The 25,645-nt window shown below is 40.3% G+C and overlaps 1 protein-coding gene across 14 annotated transcripts in view; it reads left to right on the top strand.

The window, feature by feature from the left end:
- Positions 1-25,645, top strand: part of EPS8 (EGFR pathway substrate 8, signaling adaptor) — a 129,619-nt gene that overhangs the window by 49,675 nt on the left and 54,299 nt on the right. For 2 of the 14 annotated variants that reach the window (XM_023925564.2, XM_086886008.1), the window contains exon 1: positions 6,402-6,634. The exons of 10 other annotated variants lie outside the window; for them this stretch is intronic. The gene's annotated coding sequence lies outside the window, so the exon portion shown is untranslated. Of the gene's footprint in view, positions 1-6,401; positions 6,635-25,645 lie in introns of those variants that run through there. 2 more of the 14 variants (XM_086886005.1, XM_086886009.1) reach the window with 1 other exon arrangement.

The following is a 25,645-nucleotide window of genomic DNA, read 5'->3' on the forward strand; positions in this document are numbered from 1 at the left end:
TCTCCTTGTAGTTTTTTCCCCCCCTTTTGCTTGCAAAAGGAAACAGCAGGTCTGTCTTTGCTTCAGAAGGAGAGATCTTTCAGCACTGTATCAAAGTGCAGGGGGCTGTTAATCACTTACACATTTTCAGCTGGAAATAGAAAATCAGCCTGGTTATTCACTTCTGTGATCAGCCAAGGAGATAACTCTGAAAACTGCAAGGCACAATTTTGTTCCTGTTTTTATCTGAGTCAGGAGGGAGGGAAAAGCATTGTAAGTTGGTGATATTTTAAATGCACAGATGTGAATACTTTAGTAACCATCATGTCACATAAATCCCAGACAACTGTCCAAACATCAGGGTTAGCCTAGAAAAAAATACTGCTATTTATTTTGCTACCTGAGTTGTTAGTATCTACTAAAATCTCTGTTTACAGCTGAGCTTAAATGTGGTTTAATTCTGTTTGTAGTAAAAAATGCTTGGAGAATCCAAAGCTATCACACTGCTCATGAATTAGAACACGCTGTTTTTAAAACTTTTTAAACAGAAATACAAAATGAGAACATTGTGGCATTTCAGGAGGTGTGATAAATGGAGAAGCTGCTCATCCAGAGCCAAAGCTCCTTGAGAATCTGTTTGCAGTGGTGTGGGGTGAGGGGGCCTGTACATATTCAGCAGTCACTTCTCCAAAACAGCACCCAGATTTACTAAAAGGTTGTGTAGAGTAGCAAAAGGGCAAAGCTTCTGAAGGGTTTTCACAAACACAGAGCCCTGCAGAGCTTTGTGATTTCAGAAAACAACAATCAGCTGAGGATTGGGAATAAATGCAGGTGACAGAACCTGTCAAAAGTCCAGAGAGGTGGCATGGAGGGGATAATTAGTGCATGTGGAATGCCTTGCTTCATCCCCTGATTGCCCATGGCAAGAAGAAAAGGTGATGAGAAAAAGGTGATGGCAGAGGGAGCTGCTCAGGGGAGGGGTACAGAAGATACCAGGAGGTAGAAGGGATCATGAAGTGCTGATGTCCTTCGTGTTTTAACAAGCTGGATCAGGTGTGTGCTAGGTTTATCCAGGGATTTGATTTCTTGGTCTGTGTTTTCTGTGTAAGCTCTTTGTAACAAAATGTTTGACACCAATGCCCTCTGGCCAGCACCACCTGTGCAGTCAGAATCCATCTGATCCTGCAGTGTGTGGTATTTGTTTGCAGAGTTGAAGGCAGGCCCCTTTCCAAGGAGATTCTCCATCGTATTTGCCAAAACAATGTGTGTAGGCACAGGGTAAGAGCCCTCACCAGCACAAGCAGCAATACAGCAATGCCCAGGGGTTGTTGCTTTTAGGACTGAACCAAAAAAAGCTCTCTGTGTTGCTGTGTGGATGGACACAATCATTTGGATGTGATCCAAATGAAGGCCAGGCACAAACACAAGAGCTAGTTGTACAGCAGCTTGGTTGGGCAGGTGAAAGAAATGCCAGCACCTAGCAGGATTTGCTCCTCAAGGCCAAGCAAGGAAACAGTTCATAAATTTGAGGGAACATCTGCTGATAAACTCTGAAAGTTTGTGCCTGCCTTCCCCCTGGGTCGTAAGAGCTGGCACACTCGTGGTGATTCCTTGTGAAACAGGAGAGCACAGGGTGCTTCTCTTGGGCTGTCAGGGGTACAAAGACACATTTTCCTGAGACCAGCCTGCTGCTTGCAGAGTCTTGTGTGAGAGGAGGTAAATAGACAAATAGTCTGTCTCCTGTGGTGGAAGATGTGCTGCACTCCCTGACCGAGGAGGTGGAAAAGCAGCCAGATGTGAAATGTTTTGGAAGGGTGGGATGTGGCAGCCCAGACTAACAAAGCTGCAGTTGGTGTGAGGCCTCTGAGGAGCAGGGATAACCCCAAGCCTGCCTTGGGAGGGACAGCTAGAAGTGGTTTTCTCACCTTTGAAATCGTAGAATAACGATACATTTTGCTTGCAGGGCAGTTTCTCACCAAAACGAAAATTTCTTTTTAAAGCAAGCCCCACCGTATGAAATGCATGGAAATAAGTTGCTATGACTGCTTCTGGTGTGCAAATGTTTGGAACATATGCAAGCAAATACTCCACAAAAAGCCAGAATTTCTCCCAGGCCTGCGATGGGATCAAGATGCTTCGCAAGCAGCAGTCGTAGCCCTGCCTCTCAGAGCCTTCCTCCCTTGGGGCACAGCCTCACCCTCACCTCCAACAGCTCAGGGACTCACTGGGGTAAAGAAAAACGTAGCACTAGTGATAAATAAGTGCAGGAAGGTGAAGCAGTGGGAGAGGCTCTCCCTGTGCTCCCCGGAGCTACCTTGGCTTGCAGGTGAGCACTGGCAGGGTTTGGTCCTGGCCCAGAGACAGCTGCTGTGAGCCTCAGGCTGTGGAGCTCCTGAACTGACAGCTCTGCTGATGCTCACCTGATAACAGCTCAGCCTTTTATGCCTGGCTAACCTGAGCACTACTTAATTCCTGCAGAAGCTTGGCATTACTAAAAGGCTTGGCAGCTTGAGTTGTAAACCGCCAGGAATTCGAGAGAGGTTGATTTAGTTTATTTTATTGCGTGCCAAAAGCTCTATTTAAAGTGTCTGACCTCGAGATGCAACAAAAAAGAAAGTTCCTCTGATCTTCTTTGGCACCATTTTCAGACCCTTTCAATAGAAGGGAAATATTTTGTTGGTGTCTGCCATCCTCTTAAATCTGAAATATGCAAGGAACGAAAAGCTCTGATTATCAGTAACAACATGAAACTTTCAGTGGGTTTGTTTCTGTTCCCTGACCTAAGTTCTGGACTTGTTCTTTCATGTCATGAAATGAAATGTCTCTGACATATCGACAGCACACATTACTGGCACAAATGGAGTGGTTTTAGTAATGCTTTTTTGGAAGAGACATTGCCTACTAATTCAATCTCTGTTCTTTAAGGTGAGCAGTTTATTAACTCTTTGTTTTACTTTAATGCTTCATTGAGGCAGAACTTCTTAGCTAGAAGAGAAAAATATCTCTCAGCTTCTTTATAGGAATTTTCAGGCTTGGTATAATGGCTTTTGCTAGAACTTTGTGACAAAAAAAGCCAGTGTGACACGAAATAGCATCTCACATCATGCCTACTGAGATGCTAAGAAAGATTCAAGCGCTTCCAGATGGAAATACAATGTATGTTGTATTTGATTTAAGAGGAGTAGTTAGTTTTCAGGAGCTTCAAGTCAGATAATGGTAAAAAAATGGTGGTGATGTATTTTTCTATGAGTCCCGTGCAGCTCTGAGAGCAGGTCTTTTCCTATCTGTTTTTTTCTTTCAGAAGCATCCTTATCTCTGTGACTTTGAAATTCTAAAGGGCAGACACTATTACTGTTTATTTTAAGTGCTGTGAAAATATGCTCCAAAATATTCCAGACCCTCACTTTCAAGCATATCTTTCCCAGTAGTTTCTAAAAGGTCTGCAAGTTTGAATGCTGAGAATTTGCTTATTCTCTATCACTTACCAACCACTCCTGTAAATTAAAATTTAGTCCTATTATGGTAGCATGATAAATTCAAATAGGTTTTCCTGGCCTATGTTCCTCCTTGAAATGATGAGCTGGTGTTCATGAATATGTACAATTTTTTTTATTTTATGGGCTGTATCTGCAGCCTACACATGTGACATTGAATGTTGGCAGTGAAAATTGCTTGATAAATCTTTTACACTAAGTCACCGATTTTTTATTTTTATTTTATTTTATTTTTGGTTTGATTTCATCACAGCATTCTACAAAGAGGAACTGCAGCTCTTGACTCTGTAAAGTGCTCATTTAAAAGCAGTTTTATGAGGCAGAAATTTGTTTGGCTCCGAGTGAAGCATTTCTCTCAGACCCATCTCCCTTCCTGAGCTTTTTCGCACCATAAAGTTTGTGCAGAGCGCTCTGATATTGTCTCTGTACCCCATTACCTGAGTGCTGCAGCAAGAAGTGTCCAGATATATAATTGAGAATTAATGAAGAACTTGGCTTTTTATGGAAGACATTAGTATCCAGTTTGCTGCACAGCAATGGCCCTGATATCCTGTCTCAAAGCAGCATGGAAGCAGCAGAGCCTTGTTCATCTCACCAGTCAGCAGCAATCACTCCTGACTGCACACCACAGGCAGATCTGCTGAGTGCAAAGGTGCTGTTTTTATGTTGCTATTTATCAGACCAGAACTACTGCCTTTACTATCAAAGCATTTACTTTATTTATTTTGGAGATTGGTACTCTTCCAGCAGAAAAGTAGAAACCTATTTGAGGAGAATCAGCGTGCGGGAAAAGTGCTTCAAGCCTGCTTTCAGAAGTTACTTCCTTTATTTCCTTCATTATTTCAGTATTTATCAGACAGCCTCAAAGAAACTTTCTGTTTAAGTCACCTTTATGCCAGCCTAGGGCTGTTGATGAGGTACCTGTGGTAAAATACCCATCAGCCTGCTTAGAAGTGAAGCAAGCTGGAGCACAAGACCAGCAGAGGGTTTTCAGATACTTCAATTGTTCCTAGCTTTGCTAATTTTTTTTCCATGCTAATTTTCTTGGCTTTATTTTTATCATTTAGCCAGTGGCCAGAGGTACAAGAAGGCTGTTATGGCACTGCTGGCAAACACATGAGAAGATACAACTTAGCTGTAAACAGGCAGAGAGTTATGACAGAAAGAGGAAATAGAGGGAATTAATTACATTAGAGTAATATTTTGTCTGGATGCTGTAAGAGATCTGGGATTTGAGGTTATTTGTTGAAAAGAATAACTGCTACCAGTTTCTAAATATATGTTTTAACATGAGGGTAGCTGTGGGGGCAGGGAGAGGAGTAATGAGGGGAGCTGAGGTGGGCATGGCTTGATGCAGAGGTTTTCCTGGGGGTCTCCTGGGATTGCAGTGTCTGAGGCAACTATTCCTTTATTTAATGTATATTCTGTGGCTTCTGGCCCAGCTTCTCATTTTGAGACACCCCAGGTCTAGATGGCACATGTACATACAGTAAACTTTTGCTTAAAATTAATTTGAGACTGTTTCTTTTAATGGTAAAGCAGTCAATGTAAAGGTAAGGATATTAAGGACGTTGTCTGTTAAAAAAGAAAAGAATGTTGAGACCTGACTGTGCAGAAGTTTCCAAGTCACCTCTCCAGGGTATGGAGAAGCTGTGTGAACTCACTTCCATACTTTGACAATTATTGCCTCTTGGAGGACAGGAGACAAAAAGAGACTGGGAAAGGTAAAAAATACAAGTAAAGCAAATCTGCAGAGTGATCTGCAAAAGCTCAGAGTGGTTTGTGTCAGCGTGCAATGTACAGGACAAAGCGAGGTGCGTGTGAATTTAGAAGCAATCCCCTCATCCCATTCCTTCCTTCTTTCCTTTTGTGGGTTGGTTGCTTTGTTTCTTTTTTGTTTCAGTGGTTTGATGTCTTTGAGGTTGTTCATGCTGTTGCTTCCTTGACTTGCAGGAAGGGATTGTTGGGGGGCCAGGGAGTCTCAAATAGCTGTTCTTGGAACTATTGCAACTTCCTTTAAGTTGCGAGACTTAAATGTTTTTAATTAAGTTGGCTTTGCCTTAAAAATGTGAATTTAGTACTTAAAAATCAAGCAGTGTTTTTAAAGACTCTTTTCTCATCTGCTTTGACCTCCTCCCACCATCAAGGTCACTCAGCTGTACTGCAGAGGAAGCGTGGAAGGAAAAATGTTTTCAGTTTGCCAGGAACCACTACAACCTCGAGGGATTTTGGGCAGTGGGTCATTTTAAGAACTGTGACTTGTTAAAGTACCTGGAATTTGTTCAGAACATTCTTGTTGTTGCTGTTGCTGGTAGAGAAGCAGTCACTCAGTTTTCCAGCCGGACACACCGTGTACTGCAGTCCGCTTTCAGCACCACCATTTTCAGATGACCATTTTTAAGCTTGTTAACTTCAGAGGGCTTGCTCCTGCACATGGGAGCCATGACAAACTGCATTGTAGGATGGTCAAACCCCTAAATAATGCACAGCCTGTTGCACTTGGCATAGCTCCTTCCTGTAGCCTTGGATGTGTGTTTGTGTGTGTGTCAAACCCAAAGAGACAAAATCAGACTCACTGGGGCACGCTGAGGTGCGTAGATATGAATTATGCTAATGCCAAGCAGTTATACCAATTCACAGCTTGCCAGATTGTCTGTGCTGGATGGGAAATGTTAATTCTCTGCCCTAGAGGATGGAGCTGGTTGTAATCAATCTCTCCCCACAGTGAGGCCTCGGTGAAGGGGAATGTATAAACAGCTGCGGCACGGCTGCTCTGCGAGCACGGATGTGTCCTCCTGCAGTGAGATCTCTGGGTCACCAGGTGTCCTGGTTCCAGCTGGGATAGAGCTCATTTTCCTCCTAGCAGCCAGGACAGAGCTGTGTTTTGGAGCTGGCTTGAGCATAACGTTGATAACACACTGATGTTTTGGCTGTTGCTAAGTAGTGCTCACCCTGAGTCAAGGACTTTGAGTGTCTCATGCTCTGCCAGCCAGGAGAGGCACCAGAAGCTGGGAGGGAGCGTGGCCAGCTGACCCAAGCTGGCCAAAGGGATATTCCAACGTCATGGCCAGGATATAAACTGGGGGGAGCTGGCTGGGAGGTGCCCATGGCTGCTTGGGGACAGGCTGAGCATCCGTCAGCAGTGGGTGAGCAATCGCATGGTGCGTGGCTTGTCTTTCTTGAGTTTTATTTCTTTGTCTCTTCTCATTACAAAAATGTTAATATTACTGCTGTTATTATTATTAATAATAATAATTACTACTGCTATAATTTGTTTCAGTTTTTGAATTGTTCTTATCTTTATGTTTTGTATATATATATATTTTATATATATGTTTTTCCTTTTTTCTGGTTGTCCTCCCCATCCCACCAGGGGCAGGGAGGGAGGGAGCAGCTCTGTGGTACCTGGTTGTCATCCAGAACTAAGCCCCAGGGACCATACAAGTCATACTAAATGGATTTCAGGAATCTCTCCATGGGTTAGCCAGCTGAGCTGTTCTTCCATCCAACAGAGAAATGCTCTGCTGCTTTCCACCCACCCTGTCCTCTTGTACCTCTGGGTTCTGGCAGCTTCCTCTCCTTGACATTGCTGCCCTCTCCTCACCCTGGTTGTCTCAGCACAATGTTCTTAAAATGCTGCTGAGCTGCATTTGAGCCACAGGTCGGCAGCTGTGCTCCTGTCAAGACCTTTACGTGTGTTCTTCATCCCATTCAGATGTAACAGGACATAACCATGGGACCAGAATGGGAGAATTCATTTCACTTGTGGTCAGGAGCTGTTTGTTTCTGGTGTTTCTGGTGGCTTGAGAAGTCATTGTGATTGTTGTACGTGATTATAGATTCTGTCTCGGTCCAGCTTCCAAGTTAGTCTTGTTTTGATCAGATGACCTCCGGAGTTCACTCCCAACCTAACTTATTCTGCAATTTATGCTGCTATTTAATCATAGTACAGATAAGGAGAAGATGGTGCAGTAAAAGAACTGGTGAGCATAGCTCAGGATTCAGAAACAAAAGGTGATTCATGGGCTAAAAAGTAGAGAAGAGTCAAGTGTGTATCTCTCTTTTGCAACTCAACATATTTGCATAGGCTGGTATTCAAATATTGTCTGGTTTTTATAATCCACTATCTAATTGAGAGGTCACAGAGATAAAGGTCTGGCATATATTTTTTTTATGAATGTTACTTAAAATTCTTAGTCCTAACTCCTTAAAAGAGAGCTAGACATGAAATGTTTGCTACTAAGGCTACACAAGTAGCAGGGGAATCAGCTTACAAAAGAAGGATTAACTTGTAGATTTTTCCACCTCTTGACAGGTTATTCACACACTTTTATTCATTTATACCCATTTGAAAACAGCTCAGCAGGGTGATCCCGGCTGCTCACCAAAATAAAACTTTCTGCAACAATAGGTTTTTATTAGTGATGCATTTGTATATATTAATTTTGCAGATGACTTGTTAACATTACTGAATCACTGAACTTTCATTCCTCATATAACTAAGCATTTGTTTTACTGCTGCAAGCATTCACACGAGTATAAACACCACTGCTCAGCTATAATGATATGTGACCTCCCAAAGTGTTTATTCTGTGGTTGGTGACTTGTGCTCCAATGGACTTTAACTCCCAGTGCATAGTGCAGCATTTTTTTCTTTGAAGTAGAAGAAGAATCATATGCTTTTGGAACAATAAATGGTCTTAAATAGTATCAACACCTGCTTGAAAGTCAGATCAGGAATTAATGCATGTTTTATATCATGTCATCTTCAACCTCAGTTACCTGAAGCTGCCTTCATTTCAGAAGGCGGGTACTCAAAATTCTGCTTTTTTGGCTTAGTAACTGTACTGCAAAGTGACAGCCTTCCAAATCCCCTGGGTGGTTTTTTTCCCAAGGATCATCCTTGCAAGTTATTCCAGCCACCATCAGCCCTGGGAGTTTGTGAGAGTGCTGGCCCCGTGCCATGCCTCCTGTGTGCACTGAGAGTTACCTTTAGGGCCAGGGTGGTTGCTGCAATGAAGATGCAAGTGTGGAGGTGCCTGGGATGACATCCAGTCCAAGCTGTAGAGTATAACCACCATTTTTTGGTTCCTGTGGCACAGAGGAACTTCCTTCTGCACTGCTGAGTGCACTGACCACCTGTGGCTAAGACCTTTCCCAGTTCTGGGGATTGTTTTGTTGGTCTGGAAGCTGCTGCCAGCCCATATTGCTGTGCCTGCTCCCAGGTGTGCTGCTTCTGAAACCCTTGTGTTTGCTTGGCCCATGGGGTGTGTGCTCTTCCTGTTCTTCCCTCCTCCTTGAGCAGATATATTTACCCTCTGACATGTTCTGCACTCGTAAAGTCTGTCCCATAAGGTTATTTAAGGGTGGATACCTCCTCTTACCTTACAGCTCTTATTCAGTGCTGCTGACAGCACCACAAAAATAGAAACCAGTAATTTCTGTTCGTTCTTGGTAATAAATGACCTTGGGACCTGGTCTCTTAGGGCCTAAACTGTAAATAATTAAACTTTACCTCTGTGAAACCCTCACTCAACTGAGGTTGGTTTTAGCTGTAATTTTATAACAGTTAACTTTTAATTTCTTTTCCAGACTCTGTGGTCATGTAGCGTGGTCAAAAACCCCCAAAAAGTTAAAAGCTGTGCACACCTTTTATTTTTGTGCATATTATGAGATAATAAATACTGTTCAGTCAAAAACCCAAAAGCTGATGTTACTGCAGAGCAGCCATGTGTTATTTCCAACTTGGCCTAGCAGTTCCAATCAGGAGCAGGTTCTCAAGCTCACTGATTCCCTGTTTATTTTTCAGGTTTATCAAATTCTGAGCTTTGGGCTTTTGTTCTTGACTAGCCTGATATTGGCAATTGAGATTTTTGATTTTTCTTTTTTTTACTTCATATCCAAATAAAAGGGAGTGTGAAGGAAGCAGGGAAGAGTGCATTTTTTCAATATTAGCCAATTAAATGGATGATTTTACATTTTTGTAGAGATTAAATACCCTTTCTAATTTTTTTTATTTGATTTTTTTATTTATTTTTAATTTTGATAATTAAAAAAGAGCCAATTGTTTGGCTCTCATGGTTTAGGTTTTTTTAGCCAGCAAAGTCTAATTTATATTGTGGGCATTCTGATCTGTGAACAGCAATGTTCAAATTAAAGTGTGAGATTTAGTCCTGTGAAATAAGTTATTGAATGAGGCATTTGGAAGTGAGTGTTAAAGATGACAAAAATATGTGCACTACTGCACACCCAAATATTGCTTTTTTCTTCTGAGAATCATCTAGGTGCATGGGAGAACCTTGATTTTCAGGAGGATTTTTCAAGATTGGTATTTAAAGGAGACTAACGGAAGCTGGGCTATTGGCTGCTCTGTGCTTTCCTCCCCCCTGAAAATCTCTGAAACAAAGGAGAAAAAAGGAAAACCGTAGCTTTCGTTTGGAGAGACTGGTCTGCATCTCATGATGCTCTTTTAGAGGTTTCTTTCCCTTCTAATCCGTGCTGTTAGCTTATCTCATGGTTGACTTGTGCTAATTATCTGTGCTGAGTAACTTTTTCAGTGTCCAGACAGTTCCACACTCAATACACTGTTGTGACTTTATCCCTTCCAGTCTTCTTCCAAACAGTTCTTCAAAGTCGATTCCATCTTCTGACAGGGTTCTGTTACCCCTGCAAATCCTTTGGACTTCTTTTTCTGCTTTTGTAATTTGATTTTCTATGTAGACCCGTTGATCCAAATACTTCTCATATTAGCAATCACTTTTCAAGTGTCTGTTTCCCACGTGCAGCAAGAAAGGGATTAAAATTCGTCAGGGATCTAAAAAAAAAAGGCGTGAATGAAGAATAAAGTGGAAGCAAGATTTCCTCCCATCTTTATTTGTGCATTTGTGAGAGAGCAACGCAGCTGACTCGAGCTCTGTGGGATGGGGACAGTAGGCAAAATGTCTTGTGGAGGTACAGCTCCCTCTGGATAATTGAAAAATGCCTAAAATAAATCATTATGCTGCTCACAATTTCCTTTGTTGCTCTTGTGGCTTGAAATGTATCCCAGACTCTTCAAGTTTTGTGCAATCTTTTTTTTCTTCTGTGAATCTGGGGCTGTGGATGCTTCCACCTTCCTCTGCTGTACTGAGCTCCTGGGGGAGGGGGGATGTCCAAATGTCTGTTCTGAGTAACAAACCCTCTGGTGTTCAGGCCAACAGAGTGAGTCAGGAGTGAGAGACATCTTCCACTCCTCGCCTCCACTCGGGTTTGGAAATCTCTGGAAAAGCATTTGTGGTCAGTCTGGCATTAGTTTTGATACTGCATGTGGCTAGTCTTCTGCATCTTGTGTATTACCCTCCTGGATAATATCCCCCTGGAGTGCACTAAAACATGAGAAGGAGAGGAATGCTAGAAAAGAGCAACCTGCTGTTAGGGAAATGCAAATTACACGGCGCCACAGTTTACGTATTTCCATTTCAGGAGCAATTCAAGAAGGCATCATCTCCATCACGAGAGAAGTTTCACTAATTTATGTCCTCAGGACAATCTGCAGGGGTTAAAGTCTTGTTTTTTAACCCTTGAAGGCAAGTGCCACCTTCTGCAGTCCTTTGTGTTAAGACTTCATTACTGGGAGCCAGGGTGATGTACAATATATATATATATATATATATATATATATATATATGCCCCAAATTTTGAAGGAGCGCTGTCACTGCTGCTGGTTTCATGCTACCCAGGCACTTTGTCCCCTCTTGTCACCCACCAGAGCTGTCTGATCACCGTGCTGCCATGCCTCATCTGCTCACAGTTAAAAGGAAAGGGGATGTTTAGCATCTCTTGAGCTTCCAGGCTGCGCCCTGAGCAAGGGAGGGACCACGCTGCTGCTGGTGCAGGAGTGAAGGGAGCTGGTGGTGAAGCCTGGGGAAACATCACCTGTGATTCTGATGTGAATCCAGTGCCAGGGAGGGGAAAGCCCTGAGCACAGTGAGAAGCAGCCATCTGCTAAGTAATGCTAAAATTTGGCAGGAGTGAACTCCACAGGAGCCCCAGTGGATCTGGGCAGCAGGAAAAAAATGTTGGGACATCTGTTGGGATTTCCCTGCTTGTAGGGTAATGGGTCCCCTCCCTTGGTAAAATCTAGATGGTTTTCTACTGTGTTTCAAGCAGAAGCATTCAAATAATCTGGGAACTTCTAGAAAAGGAGCTATGCATACCCTTCTCTGGGGAAAGAGTCAATGAGGAAGACGGGGGCAACAGGGCTTGACCTTGCAGAAACAAAAAGGGTGTTTGAGACTATTGACCACAAGTGCCCTTTCTGGAACCTAAAGCTGTGTGAGTTTTCTCCCCACCCCGAGATAATAAGCTCTCAGTGCATTGCAAATAAGCACGAGTTTTGGCAAGTGTCAAATCTGTCAGCTGTCTGTGGTTTAGCTGGGTGTGAGAATCCAGGTGTGAGGGCCCCTCACAAAGTTCCAGAGAAACTCCAGGGTGACAGGATTGCTGTGAAAGCATGACAGGAAGGGAAGTGCAGTGTTGTGGTACCCTCAGCACTGCATTTCTACTGGCAGAAGAAATCCTGTGTCTCACCTATTTTTTTTTAATTTTTTTTTTTTGTTGGTTTTTTTTGTTTTGTTTGATAAAGATTTTCAAGAGGTGCTGCTCCAGCAGTAAAAATGGAAAGCTTGTGTTTAGGAGGATGATTTTGTACTAGGAGAAGGGCTGAATCCAATGGCTTTCTCACTTTCTAGTTTCTGTAAATCTTGACCCACCAATGTGATTAGAGCTGTGATCTCATTTCCCATTTCATTCAGAGAAAACAGATGGGAATATCTCCTGTTAACATCACCTGAGAGCCTGGCACTGGCTGAGATGCTCCTGTGCTTTACAGAACTGAGCTGCAAAGCTGAATAATGGCAAAGGAAGCACATTTTTTGGCTGTGTAGTTTGCCTAAATGTCACCTTCAGTGCTCTGGACTGCAGCTGTGCTCTTTTCCCTTCAACAAAGGGCGTGAAGGTGGCTTGGCCAGCCTGACTAGATATTAACAGTGCAGATGCCTTTGGGGAGAAGTGTTGACCTTGTGCACAGGCAGGGGATGATTTGGTGACCTCTCTGTTCCCACCACACAATGCCAGGTCCCAGTTTGTGGCTTGGCTCTCACCAGTGTGAGCTCCTGAGTGGCTGATGAGGAAACAGCCACGACAGCCCTGCAGAGGGTGGCATGGTCAGCCCATGGGGCTCCTGGAGGTGATGCCTTAAGTTTTACCTTTCATATTATCCAGATTCTGCATTGCATTAATATATAACTCTGAACTTCGTATCAAGGGTCAGCAAGTTCTCCTCACAATTCAGTGAGACAAAACAATCCTTTTCCAGCCCCAGAACCAAGGACACCACTGCAGCTTCAGGCCCAAAAAATATAAACAACACCAAACTGAAGAGAGCAAACTGAGAGGATGAGATTTCATCACCTGAAGCTGTAATTGGACAATTAACCCCAATATGGCAATGGACCAAAACTTATAAAAGTGTGAAAACTCCTGACCCAGGGTCCATCTTGGGTGGAGCCACAGCCAGGCTCTTGCACTGCCCAAGGTGCATCCTTTGAAGGCCTTTTAATAAATAAATATCCACTTTATTCCTTTATCTCTGTCCAGCCTCTGTTCCAGGGAGCCTCTCTAGGCATCAGAGGAGGTGGCTCAGTGTGCCCCAGAGCCAGGCTCAGGCATGTGGGTAGTCTGGGAACTGTTTAAGTTCTTCATGGCTGGAGAAAGGTGGGACATCTGACAACCTTCCTGCTATCCTACTAAAATACCTTCTCTTTGTGCTGCATCCTATTTGGGCCACCTCAAATGCTGCAAGCTGTAGCTTGCTCCTCTTCCCTGGATTTCACACTGGCACCTTCAGAGAAGTTGAGAGTTCCACATCAATGTTTTTGCATCCCTGGAAAGGCAGAAAGAGGTCATAGGCAATTAGAGCAGTAATTGCTTCTGCCATTTCACCTAAACCTGTCTGTGAATGAGTTTTCAGAAAGCTTAATGCAATAGCTGGGAAAAATAAATTACCACCAAAAATAAAAATAAAAAAATAAATATCCTACCTCTAATTCTTTTGGTGTCTCTATTGGGAAAGGCAGTATTTATAATTGTCAGTGTTAATTTTCTCAGTGATCATCCAACCCAATCAGACAGGAAATGAAGGACAGTCTTAGGATGGATGGCAGGCTGAGTCCTCATCTTAAAGCCTTTGGACAATGTCAGGAACTATTTTTGAATCTATACTTGAATTATTTTGTCTTGAATAACTTTTCTTTCCCCCCAGAAAGTCTGCTGTAGATGTGCATGAAAAAAAAAAAAAGGAAAAGGAGGAGAAAAAGCATAAGGCTGTATTAAACAATATGAGGAAAGAGTAGAGGTTATGTAAAGTTCAAGAAGCAAAAGGATATGGTTTAGAAAAACACTGAGATAATGAAAGATAATATATAGATGAAGTAACTGCAATATTGTTCCCCCTGAAACTTGCCTCGTGGGCTCCTGAGGGAAAACAGAAGTTGACATCTGCTTACTTTGGGTTGCCTGGCTGGAAAAACATATGAGATGATACGCATGAGACGACATCCTTGTGGGCCCAATGCAGTGATAAGTTCTAGGAGAGAGAGGAGGTGGCAGCAAGCCAGCTATTCTTGATCAAACAAGACAGAGGAATAGGATATTTTTACAAGCCCAGTTTAACACTGATTTGACTCGCATTATTACCTTTTCCCCTTTTTCTAAAATTAAGAATCTAGTGTATTTTTTGGGTGTGGATAGAAGCAATGCCGGGTGAGTTTGAGCTGCAGCACAGATTTAGATTATTTATTGAGAAGAACTTCTTCAGAATAAGGCTAATGAGACCCTGGGTTTCCCCAGGCTTGGTTAATAGCTTCCCTTATTGGAGGCCCAAGGAGGAGGTTGGGAAGTACTGCTTTTTGGGAATTACCTTGGCACAGTTGCTCCTGCCTTAAGGTTGTGAGAAGACTTCCTTTTCAGCCCCATTTCTGTGATTGTTTTGGAAGCTGTTTCAAAAAAACACTGAGTTTTGGGGAATCACATATGATTGCTTTGTTCTGAATAACTTCCCAATAATTTGGTCCAAGCTCTTTTTGTACCCTGGATCTGCCACAGACATGCCTTAGTTCAGCAGCAAGTTTCTTGATCAGATTTCTTCATGAAAGCATAAAAATCTAAGTATTTATGTCAGCATGCTCCTTAATTCTTTATATGTTTCATGTTTAAAATGTGAATATACTTTAACCTCTTTTATATTTTTTAAATAGCATGGAGTTTAAAACAGTACATGCTTAACATTTGAAACATTGTGTGAAGATATTTGAAAGCTCTTCTTCATACAATGTCTTCTTTGAGAGCTTTGGGTTTATTCTTTAGTCTTGTTTTTTTCTTTCAGTCGCTTCTCACTGTAGCATAAAGGCAAATATATTGGAAACAAGTACTAAGTTCTGGGAATGGCAAATAGAAAAAGGATAAGTAGAGGGAAAAAAAAAAAGTTCTGCTTTTCATAGGACTTCAGAAGTCTTTGGGAGCTTGCTAGAAGTGCTGGCTCTAGTCCAATGTGCTTTTATTGGCATACATGAACAAATTACCCAGGGCACAGCTATTTTTCTTACTGTAGTAAAAACAGGGAAGCTGAATAGAGGCTTTGTGTAGGACAAATATTTTTCCTTTGAAACTGGCTACGAGTTTAAAGTTTATCTAGCGTGCCTTCTGGAAAAATACACTTCTCAATCTCACAGGATAGAAAATGTTTTCTAGTTTAGGCAGCTCAGAACTCTATAAGCAAAATTAGTGAGGAGCTGGTATAGTTATATAATAAACAGCATAATTTCTTGGTTGCCTAGAAAGTGGGAGGAGCTGTTTATGTTTATAGCTGTGTTCCACAAAAATTTTCTATGGATCCCTCCCCTCTAGCATCTCTTTCAGGGCTCTGGTATTTTCTTGCCACATGGGTGTAGCCAGGAGGATAAGGGTGTTATGGAAAGTAGTTTTTAAGATAACATTCATTGCTCTAAGGACTGTCTCCATGGGTAATTCTTCTAATTCCAGTTGGAGCTGTAGCTCACTTTGTTGTCATGTCATTGCTCTCCAAAATCTGGCAGGGTCCTGGAGCAGCAGGGTCTCCAGTGAGGCTCATTTCTGCAAGATCCCCATAAATTGGTGTCTTGAAGCATGAAAACCTAATTATTTCACCTTTCTGAGGTCTGTAGGAGGGTATCCTGGAAGAAGATTTTAGATGGGTGCTTCTTAAGTAATGTGCCAGATCACAAGAATCACATCTAGAACAATTCTTGTTGAGGCTGGAAGTGAATGGCGCAGTCAAATTTCCCCAGCCTCACCTGTCTGTCTCTCCTCCAGCCAGGAAAGGATCAAAAATCATTACCTCATATGGCTTTTTATCTCTTTCCCTTTCTCCTTTCCACCTTCCCACCCACACTTATTTCACACACGTTTATTTTTAATAAAAGCACCAGTTGAAAAACAATAAATTCACGTTCGGAAAGGTTTTTGAAAATTATCTTCCTTCAAAACGTGTGGGAGCTTTCAAAAAAATTATAGTTCCACTGAGGTTTTCTGGGGGCAAGGTATCTTGGGTTTCTGCCCTACTCTGACATTAGTTTTAAGAAAATTTGACATCAAAAGTGACTCAGCAAATGTTTTCAGTTGAATGAATGAGGAAGTTGCAATAAAATACCTGCAGCAGCATTTCAGAATCCCTTCCTAGTGACAGTTTGTTGAATTTGGCTTGGCAACCATCAATGACAAATTCCTGGGGAAAATTTTCTTGTGAAATTCGAACTCACTTGAGGTAATTGCAGCAAAACACATTTAATGGTGATTACAATTTATCTTTTATAAAGGTTGCTAATTTTGTCAGCCTTAATCACTGGATGTTTGGTGGAAAACAAAATATGTGATTGTAAAGGCATTAACATTTCAAAGGCTATATATACTTTCACCTGTAGGTTTGGCAAGCCTGGGTATTTAGAGGATAGACTCCTTTAGAAAATGAGAATCTGTGAATTGAGTTATGAAATAATCATATTTATGCATTTGGTTCAGGTAATTTAAAACAAAACAAAACCTCAAAAATACAATATTTGCTGAATATATGTTCCTGGAATGGAAATACACATAGAGGAAGGGTTTGGCCCAGATTAATGGATGAGAAAAATTCTGTCTGTACAGTGAAACATAAATGATTGCAAGTAGAAAACCAGACACATGGAGCACCAAAAGTCGAAATCTATTTTCTTCCCACAGACTGTGGGATCTGCTATTGTTCTGCCTATTTTCTTCCAGGAAACAATTGCTGAGTTACATAAGCACACTGTAAATACTGTGGCAGGGTGTGACTTCAGTCAGCTGTGACCTCAGTTCAGGGAGTTCTTTTACACTTGACTCACTTTGTGCTGAATAATGTGGACCGATCCCTGGTGCTCAGATGTTTAAGATAGCGCCTTTTGTTCACTCTCTGGACTGCAATATATTCCTTTTTTGGGGTTATGTGGGCGTGAATGCAGACAAAATTGATGCCTGAGTTTTCTGGTGACCCCAACAAACCTGTGCAGCTGATGCTGGGGTGCAGGTGAGTTATTTATGTGTCTGAAAGTGCTGAGAGCTGCGCAGACCACGGCCAAGGTCACGCATCCTCGGTCACACGCCTGTTTTCAACCTCAGGTGGAGCTGTCCTTGAAGTTTATTGTCTCAGATTCATGCTTCAGAAGGAAAAACCATCAAGGAAATGCTGTGTGGTACAGGCTGTTTGACTTCACTCTTCTGTGCAAGCAAACAAGTCACACAGCTCTTCTCGTATCTCCAGCCTGCTGTGGAGTAGGAAATGATTTTGGGTTTCCTGATTGGTGTCAAGTAGGTATTTCAAATAGAAGGGAAAAAAATAAAGAAAAATATTCCCTTGAAAAATATTTTTTTCTAGTGCATGTTTTTCAGTGAAAACACAATAATTGTGGTTTTTGACTGCATTAAATTGAATATCTCAGTTGGTCCAATGATGGTGTTACAGATGGAAAACCTGAACAAATCTGTTGTTTGTAAGAGTCAGTGGCTGCTGCTGATACTGTTTAAAATAGCTTATAGTGCAACTTACTCTCCAATTTTATTTAAAAATTAATTGGCTTTCCCTCCCTTTTCTCTCTTCTGCCTCATTTTGGGAGTCTCTATTTGTTGTTACCATGTGGACACTGTGTACCTGGGCCCCTTCTCATGGTGTCTCCTCCTAGAGATGAAAAATCCAACAGGTAGAGGAGCAGCAGTTTCCCCCACAGATTCAAGACAAAGTAGTTTTTGTAGAATTTGAAAAAAAAAAAAAAAAATAAGATTCCTGTAACACAGGGTGAGTTTTAAAGAAAACACTCAGTTCTGTGCCAAAAGTGTCTTGTGAAGCAGCTCCAGTCTGGTGCAGAAGCAGGGCACAGGTTTTGCTGTGGTTGCTGCTGTTCACTCCAGCTTCCCAACCACGTCTTTGAGAACAAATTCTGTTTCTTACATGCTTTATGTGTCCATGGCAAGTGAAAACGTGGTCTCTTTTAGGAGGCTTGCTGACTAGATTTGGAATTAATTCAAATACTTTCCAGGAATCATGTGTTATTTTAATAGATGTTGCAAGTACACTGACAATATTAGGGGAATATTTTAAATTACTTCTGAGAATATGAATACTCTGATGACTTTTTCTGGCATTAAAAACTTGTTTAATCCCCATTCCTTTTATTATTTAGTATATTTATCTACATTTATATATTATTTATATATTAATATATTATTTATATATTTTATATTATTATATATTCATATTATATTTTTATTATATTATTTATTATTTTTATTGCTTTTATTATTGGTGATGTTTGGTTTAGATTGTGCCACCCAAAGTCATGAGGTTTTGCATATCAGTCTTGTGAAACCTTGTTTGCACATTATTTGAGTTAGGGAAGTTTGAAGAGCATCATTAGAATAGTATGTGCTATTCTATAGCACAGAATATTATATATTTCTTATTATAGTATATATAGATATATATAAAATATAATTATATAGAATTATAGATACAATAGATGAAATATAGACTATTTTATATATTTATTATTATAAATACTGTATAAATATACAAAATGCATCAATATATAAAATATAAAATATGTAAAAATTTATATAAAATATATTATTATGAATATTTTATAGATATATATTCTAAGGATGCTATAGTATTCATTACTAGAGTAATATCTGCTTATTTATTTTTTATTATTTGTTTTAATTTTATTATTTATTTTAAGTTTAAAACTTTTAGATTTGCTATTCAGCTCCCCTGCCAGCTTACCCTTATGCTCATCATTGCTGATTTGTTGTGGTGTGATCAGTAACTTTTCAATTGCACCTATTTGTTCACCTTTATTAAACAGAGCCTTTTCTGGTTTCACTGAACTGCATGGAAAATGTCTTTTATAATTTTTAATTATAAAATTAATAATTTTTATAATTTATAATTTTCTTTTGTACCATATAAAATATCTAAATCTTACAGTAAGCCACAAAGCATGAACCCTTGCCATGGTGAAGTTTGAGCCCTTCAAGATGTTAGTTTGCATTCAGAGTAATTTTCTGATGAAAGAGGTAAAGATTCAATAAATAAAGCTCAATCATTAAGGATGATTTAGCTAATTAATCATCAATGGGTGGTCCACAATGGTTTGGAGCCTTAAGATCATCAGGAAGCCAGTGGATGTTGCTCCTACTCAACTTTGTCTTGTTTAATTCAAGATTGTAACCTACTACAGACATAGAAATTGGTTCTCTATGTGGGTAGCTGATGAACTTCAGTAATTTCAGTATAATTCAGAATAATTTTTTTCTTAAATTCAGAATAATTCAGAAAATAAAAATTAAATCTTGCCATGTTTCTATTAAGCCAAATTAGAGATGGATTGAAGAGTACTCCTGTCTCTTTTTCCCCCTCCTCCTCCTTCATGTAAATTTTTACAGTCTGGTTGGAGTATGTCATTATATGGTTTCAGTTCAGTTTGTTGTGAACCACACCAGTTTTAATATTGTCCCTGTGTCATGACACAGTTATTAACTGGCTAATAAATGTGGATAGGTGGTTAAGCCAGTTTCTTTTGGGCAACTTGCAGCAGTTTTTTAACTATGTTGGGAGTTCTTTCATTTTTTGGCCTGAATGAGAGGAAAACCTTGTCTAAAACAACGCCAAAAGACATTGTCTTACTTTATATACTTTATAACCTTTATATACTTTAGAAGTTTTTGGAAGTTTCCATTTCTAAAGTGATGGCTTTAAAGTTGGTGTATACTGCAGACTGATTTCAAATTAGTGTCTGGAGTGCCCTCTTTTGAAATCTAGTGATCTCATTTGAAGTGTGATGTATCAAAGAATGAAAGGAAATAAGGAGGAAAAAAAATTAAATTAGGGATTATGAAGAAGGGAAATACAGCTGTGGTTTCTGTGCTGGGTCAGCAGAATTCACCAGTCAGCGGTTTCAAGGCAGTTTTGGTTTTATTAAAAAAATTAAAATTAAAAAAACAAAACCCCACAAACAACAAACCCACCAAAAACCCAAACCAGGACAAGTTTTTGTACATCTCTGTTCGAGTGGAGATACTGAGTGTGTTGCTGTAGCCAGGTTGGAATTGGGATTTATGGGTAAATATGGGATCTTTTGCCAGGTTACTACTCTGCTGCCAGGAATATTGATTTTTATGGTACTTTATAATCCCTTTTTTCTACTTTCCTCTGCATATTCCTTCATATGCCATAGACTCCTTCCTTTTCAGACTGCTCACTATGTGTGGCTTTTTTGTTTGGATTTTTGGGCTGGTTTTTTTAATCCTTTTCATTTTTCTTTTATACAAGATTTTCCAGCTGTGGGGATACATTCTGCAAGGACTGCATAATGATCTTGATCTTGGTAATTAATACTCACATTGCTTTAAATGAGGTGGTTATTTCTCTAATTAAAAGTAGCAGTGAGTGGTGGCTTCAGTGCTTGGCATATTTATTAACGTTCCTTTGTTGCAATGGGGATTTTGAGTCTTTGAAGCTTTTGTTATTTGTAAAGCTGTTTTATTTTCTTTCAATATGGTTAATTATAAATCATGGGCCAGACCTGAGTGAAAGGGATGGAAATAGGTTACCATGCCAGAAGAAGAACCTGTTTTCAAGCAGGGTCTTTATTAGTGTGGCAATAATAAGGGTGAAGTCTGTGAACATGATCTAGCTGAAGGTTATTCATTCAGCTCTTCCTGTTGATCTTCATATTTCTCCCCTTTCTCAAAATAAAAGATAGCTATCTTAATTGTACTGCTAGAATATTTCTTTAACAGTGGATCACTGGAAAATATTGTAGTAGGGAAAAGAAGTCTTCCAGCAGATTTTTTTATCTTGTTTTTCCACTGGAAACCTCTTTCAGGTAGCAATTACTGTTCTGAAGCCAGGTCTTGCATTAATATATTAAGTCTTCTGTTTTGGTTGATAATTATGACAACAAATTTTCTTAATAAATTCATCCAATCCCTCCTGCTGAAGGGAGTGCTGCTAATGAATTTAGCACGCTCCTTCTTAGGGAAGGACTCAGGGAAGAGTATCAGATTTCAGAAATTGTCAGTGAAAATCAGAACACTTTCTGGAACTGGCAGAACCAGCATTGGTTTTGGCAGATATTGTCTGCTACACTGCAGTGTGGAGAAGGATGTGAACACAATTACAAATGCCCCCTGGGCTCTCTGGGTGCCTTGGCATTGTCCCCTGCCTGGACAAAGCTGTATTTTTTGTCTGTCTCTGTCTTTAGTTGCTTGAAATGCTTCTACCCCCGTGACCCCTTACACAAGCAGGTAAATAATATTCTGAGGTGAAGTTCAGCTTTGTGTAGGGGATAAAATTCAGGCAGGAGAGGGAGACACAGCCAGGCTTTTCCTCCCCCACCCCCAGGTTTGCTTAGCAGGAACCTCAGTTAGCTCTGCATCCAGCACTAAAACCTAAACCCAGGATGCAACCAAATGCAGATTTGCATAAACTAAAATGTAGTGTAATTAGTGCTGCTGGCCATGCCAGACAATGGCTGTGATTGCAGAGAGGTCCTGAAGGAAACAGCATTTTCAACATTATTTTGTTGTGGCTATTCTATTGACATGTTTCCTGGTGCTTGGATGCAGGAGTGAATACTGGAATTCTGTGAATACACACAAGATTGCTTCAAAACCCCCCTCAGAAATATAGAATGGCTTGAGAGAGGCAAAGGGGACAGCAGCCACAGTGGTGGGGAATCAAGTTCATCTATTTTGTGTTCAAACTGCAGCACTTGTTAGGGCCTGGCCTTCAATTTTCTGCATTGATTCTTTTGCCATCATCTTTTCTACCAGCTTTTGGATGCTCCATCCTGCTTAACTGGAAACTGAAAACATTACAGGGCAGAGCTGCTGCCAGCAATTTCTCTCAGAGAAATTCTGGGATATCAGTGCACTGAGGATGGAAAATCCCCAGGGATCATTTCAGAAGTATTACTTAGGCATTCATGTGCATTTTGGTGTTTATCTCGAGGCAAGATGTCCAACAAGCAGCAGAACTCGTGTTTGCTCTTGGTTGTGCTCTGAGACAAGTCCCAAAGCAGAGGGCAGCAGCAGCATTTCATCTGGATCCTCAGGATGTATTTCTGCCAGGAGTTTCCCATCTGTAAAATCTGTGGCTGGAGTGAAGATACAAATAGGAGAGCAATGAACCAGAACAACAAGGTAGACACGAGGAGACGCTGTTTAAAAAATCAGCAGGAGTGGGGAAAGTGTGTGTGGGTGAACGGGATGAGGTTTGAGAAGAAACAGATGAAAAATGGCAAATCAAGCAGCAAATTAAACATTTTTTGTACATGCTGTAGGTCAGCAGTGCTGAATGCTGGGGGATAGCAGGAAGAGGCATTTTTACTGAATGCACAGCGAGCTATGAGTACATGGAATTTAATTTTTTTTCCTGTTGTTTTGTTCTTCTGTAACACTTTTAAAAGGGGAAGGGTGGAGAGAGAGTGTCCTTATCTGACATTGCTACATTCACTAGGGAATTTCATTTTTAATAGTCCACTGCTTTTTGTTTAGGCTGGAGTTACAGCCCATGCTCTGGCTGGGGGAGAATTTGGGGGATACATGATAACAATGACATTTTCTTAATCAGTAGACAATAATCATTCCAACCATTATTGGCTTTCCTGTTCTTTCCTGTGCATCCTTTTCTCCTTACCCGTTCCTCCATAATTTCTAAAATACCCACGTGATTCAGTTGTTTCTCTTTTGGTTTCCCTATGATATTATGATCTGCCAATGGGTTGGATTGATGGCTTCAGGATGAGTGGAAAAGAGCACCAGGCTCTAGAATATCTAATTTTCTTTAATTATACAGCTCTACCTTTCTAGAAAAAGTGGTTTGGATTTTTTTTTTTTAAATTTATTTTAAATAAACTGGGGTCTTTTGTTACTTTCAAACTCCTATTAGGAAATGACATAGCACATAAATTGACACATAAATTGCATTTATAATAGTTAATTAATAGTTTTCACGAGGTTGCCGTGCTACAAATGGAGAAGACAAAGAGTGTTTTTGCATTTTGGCATTTTTCAAAAGATGGGTATTTTTACCCATTTATAAAATCACAATCAGGATTGGCACCTGTAACTGCTGACCAGTGAAGAACCAAAGTACATCTGTCTCAGGAATGGTTTCTCTGTTATAAAGGCTGGACCTTTGTCATTCACAGAGCTGCTGACCATCAATACCCCTTCAAAAATAAAGCTGATGGCAGCAGGGAGGTCCTAGGTGGATTATTTGTTGTTGTTGTGGAGACAATTTTGTGGATTTTTTTTTTTTTATTTTCCAAAATATAATATTAATAACTATTTTAAACTGATTTTATTATATATCTTACTTTGGTTGATATTATATATTTATTTTATAACATTATATATTTTATTATATATTATTTTAATATACTTAAGTATAAATGCCTTGAAATTGGTCTTATTATTACTTGTTACTGTATCTATTTTTTATTATTCTTTTTTTCTTGAAATCTCACTTAGCTTTCCTAGTTAAAAGCATTTTTTTTTTTTCTAAGCAGGCATGATTATTTTTTTTTTCTTGCAGGATTCCCAACATGTGCCCATTTTTGGCCATATTCACGAGCAAACTGTTGATACTTGAGGCCTAATTGAAGAGGGATCATGCAGTTAATTGTGAAGGATGTTTGTTTTAAAGTCTAGGACACCAGCAGAGATTGGGCTGAGGTGAAAGGGAGGATTAAAGAGGAAATGCAGTTTATTTTAGACTCCTGGTTGACAGTGGCTTTGCAGTGTGCAGGGGGTGACTTTTGCTGCAGGACTGACTGGTTATAAGAGATAAAAGAGCATTTGAGATGAGAAGCACAGCAGAGAAAGCTGTGTAAGGGGATAATAATGCCTTGCACATCCTGTTACCCTTTTGTGTTTCTTTTCTTTTCTTCATCATGCACTTAATTAAAAAAAAAGAAAGAGTTTTCCTAATTTTTTTTTTTCCTGAAACATTTAGGTTGAATGAGATCAAATTGTTTGATAATTTCGGGGAGTCACAAGTAGCTTTTTGATGCTGCTATAAATATTTGAACTAATTATCAATAATTAAGGTAAAGGGTTTATTTGTGTTCACATTCAGGAGGTTTCTTGAACCAAGTGACAGATGCACTGCATGAAATTGCAACAGCATTGGAACTGTCATGTCAAGGTAGCTGTCCTGGCACTTTCAAAAGCACTGGAAAATTGCATGAGGGGCAGGAGATGTTGTTGCCTTTACTCAGCTATCTAATAGCAAGTGGTTGGTTTGTGTATCAGCTAAATCTGACTTTTGTGTTTGCTTGGCAGAACAAGCTGCTTGATTTTTTTTTTTTTAAATAGTCAAAATTTTTTACTTCAGATTTTCAATATCTCTTCATACAAAACATAATTCTGAAGCTTTTTGGGTTTAAGCTGTGTTGTGCCTTACAGTGAGCAAGTATTTAGTCATGAGAGGTGGTTTCTTTCCCCAGTGTGAAAATCTGCTGCTCAGCCTTCTTGCTGCTTTCAAACTCAGTTTGTCATGCTGACTTCAAAGGCTGAAGCTTGAAATTCTAATGTATTACATTCTAATACATTAGAATTCCTTCTACTTTAAATATCTGTTTCGCCACATCCATAAAATTGAGCGAGTACAAATACAAACCAAGTATTTGTCAGATTAAGATGTCAGAGCAGTGGAATTATTCTGAGAGAGTTTTAAACCAAGGGGGTTCTTTTCCACTTTAAGGAAGATAGGTGCAGAATTTGTTATAGATAGGCCTATAAAAAAAAAAATACTACAAATTATAAAAGATTATTACAAACAGAATTATTAAATAAATGCTGTCTTAACGTGTGGACGGAAAGTAAAGTGGGGACACCAAACAGCAGCGGGGATAATTTGTGTGTTTTGGATCTGGTGACTCTTCAGAAGCTAATCACAGGGTAAACTGTGAAGCAGAGCAGCAAATTGAGCGTGGTTGCAGATGATGATAAGAATTAAAAGCTGATAGGAAGTGTTGAAGAGCTCAGTGGCAGCCTGAGCTGGGGAGGAGCACTGGGAGCTGCTCTGGCCCAGGCAGTCGCTGAAATGGAACAGGGAGTGCACAGTGAGCTGGCAAATTCTGCTGAGAAAATGAATAGTTGTATCCTTTCAAGTCATGGGACGATTTCAGGATGCTTCCCAAAGGTTGTAATTGCTGATGAATTGAACAGCACTCAGCACGGGGAGTAATTTACTGGAGGCAGCTGTTAAGGACTGCACTCCATAAAAAGAGTCTTAGAGCAGCCAAACAGGCTATGTGATAAATTTGTGGGGCAGAATGTGCTCGTGCCACTAAAGAGGTTCTGCAAGGAGCAAAGATTTCAAAGCAAATTCAACAAACTAAAATGTAATAAATACACTTAGCCAAACCAGCAAGTATGTACCCACTAAAAGCAACACCACCCTTCACCACGATTTCACTTGTCAAATACACATCTAGTTGGTTTTGTTACCTGCATCCAAGGCAGGAGGTGCCAGGTGTTCCTCAGAAAGGTATAAAACCCATGTTCTCAGCACA

The sequence above is a fragment of the Cyanistes caeruleus genome, chromosome 4, assembly GCF_971803275.1.
Source record: "Cyanistes caeruleus chromosome 4, bCyaCae1.hap1.1, whole genome shotgun sequence".
In the NCBI taxonomy this organism is placed as follows: Eukaryota; Metazoa; Chordata; class Aves; order Passeriformes; family Paridae; genus Cyanistes; species Cyanistes caeruleus.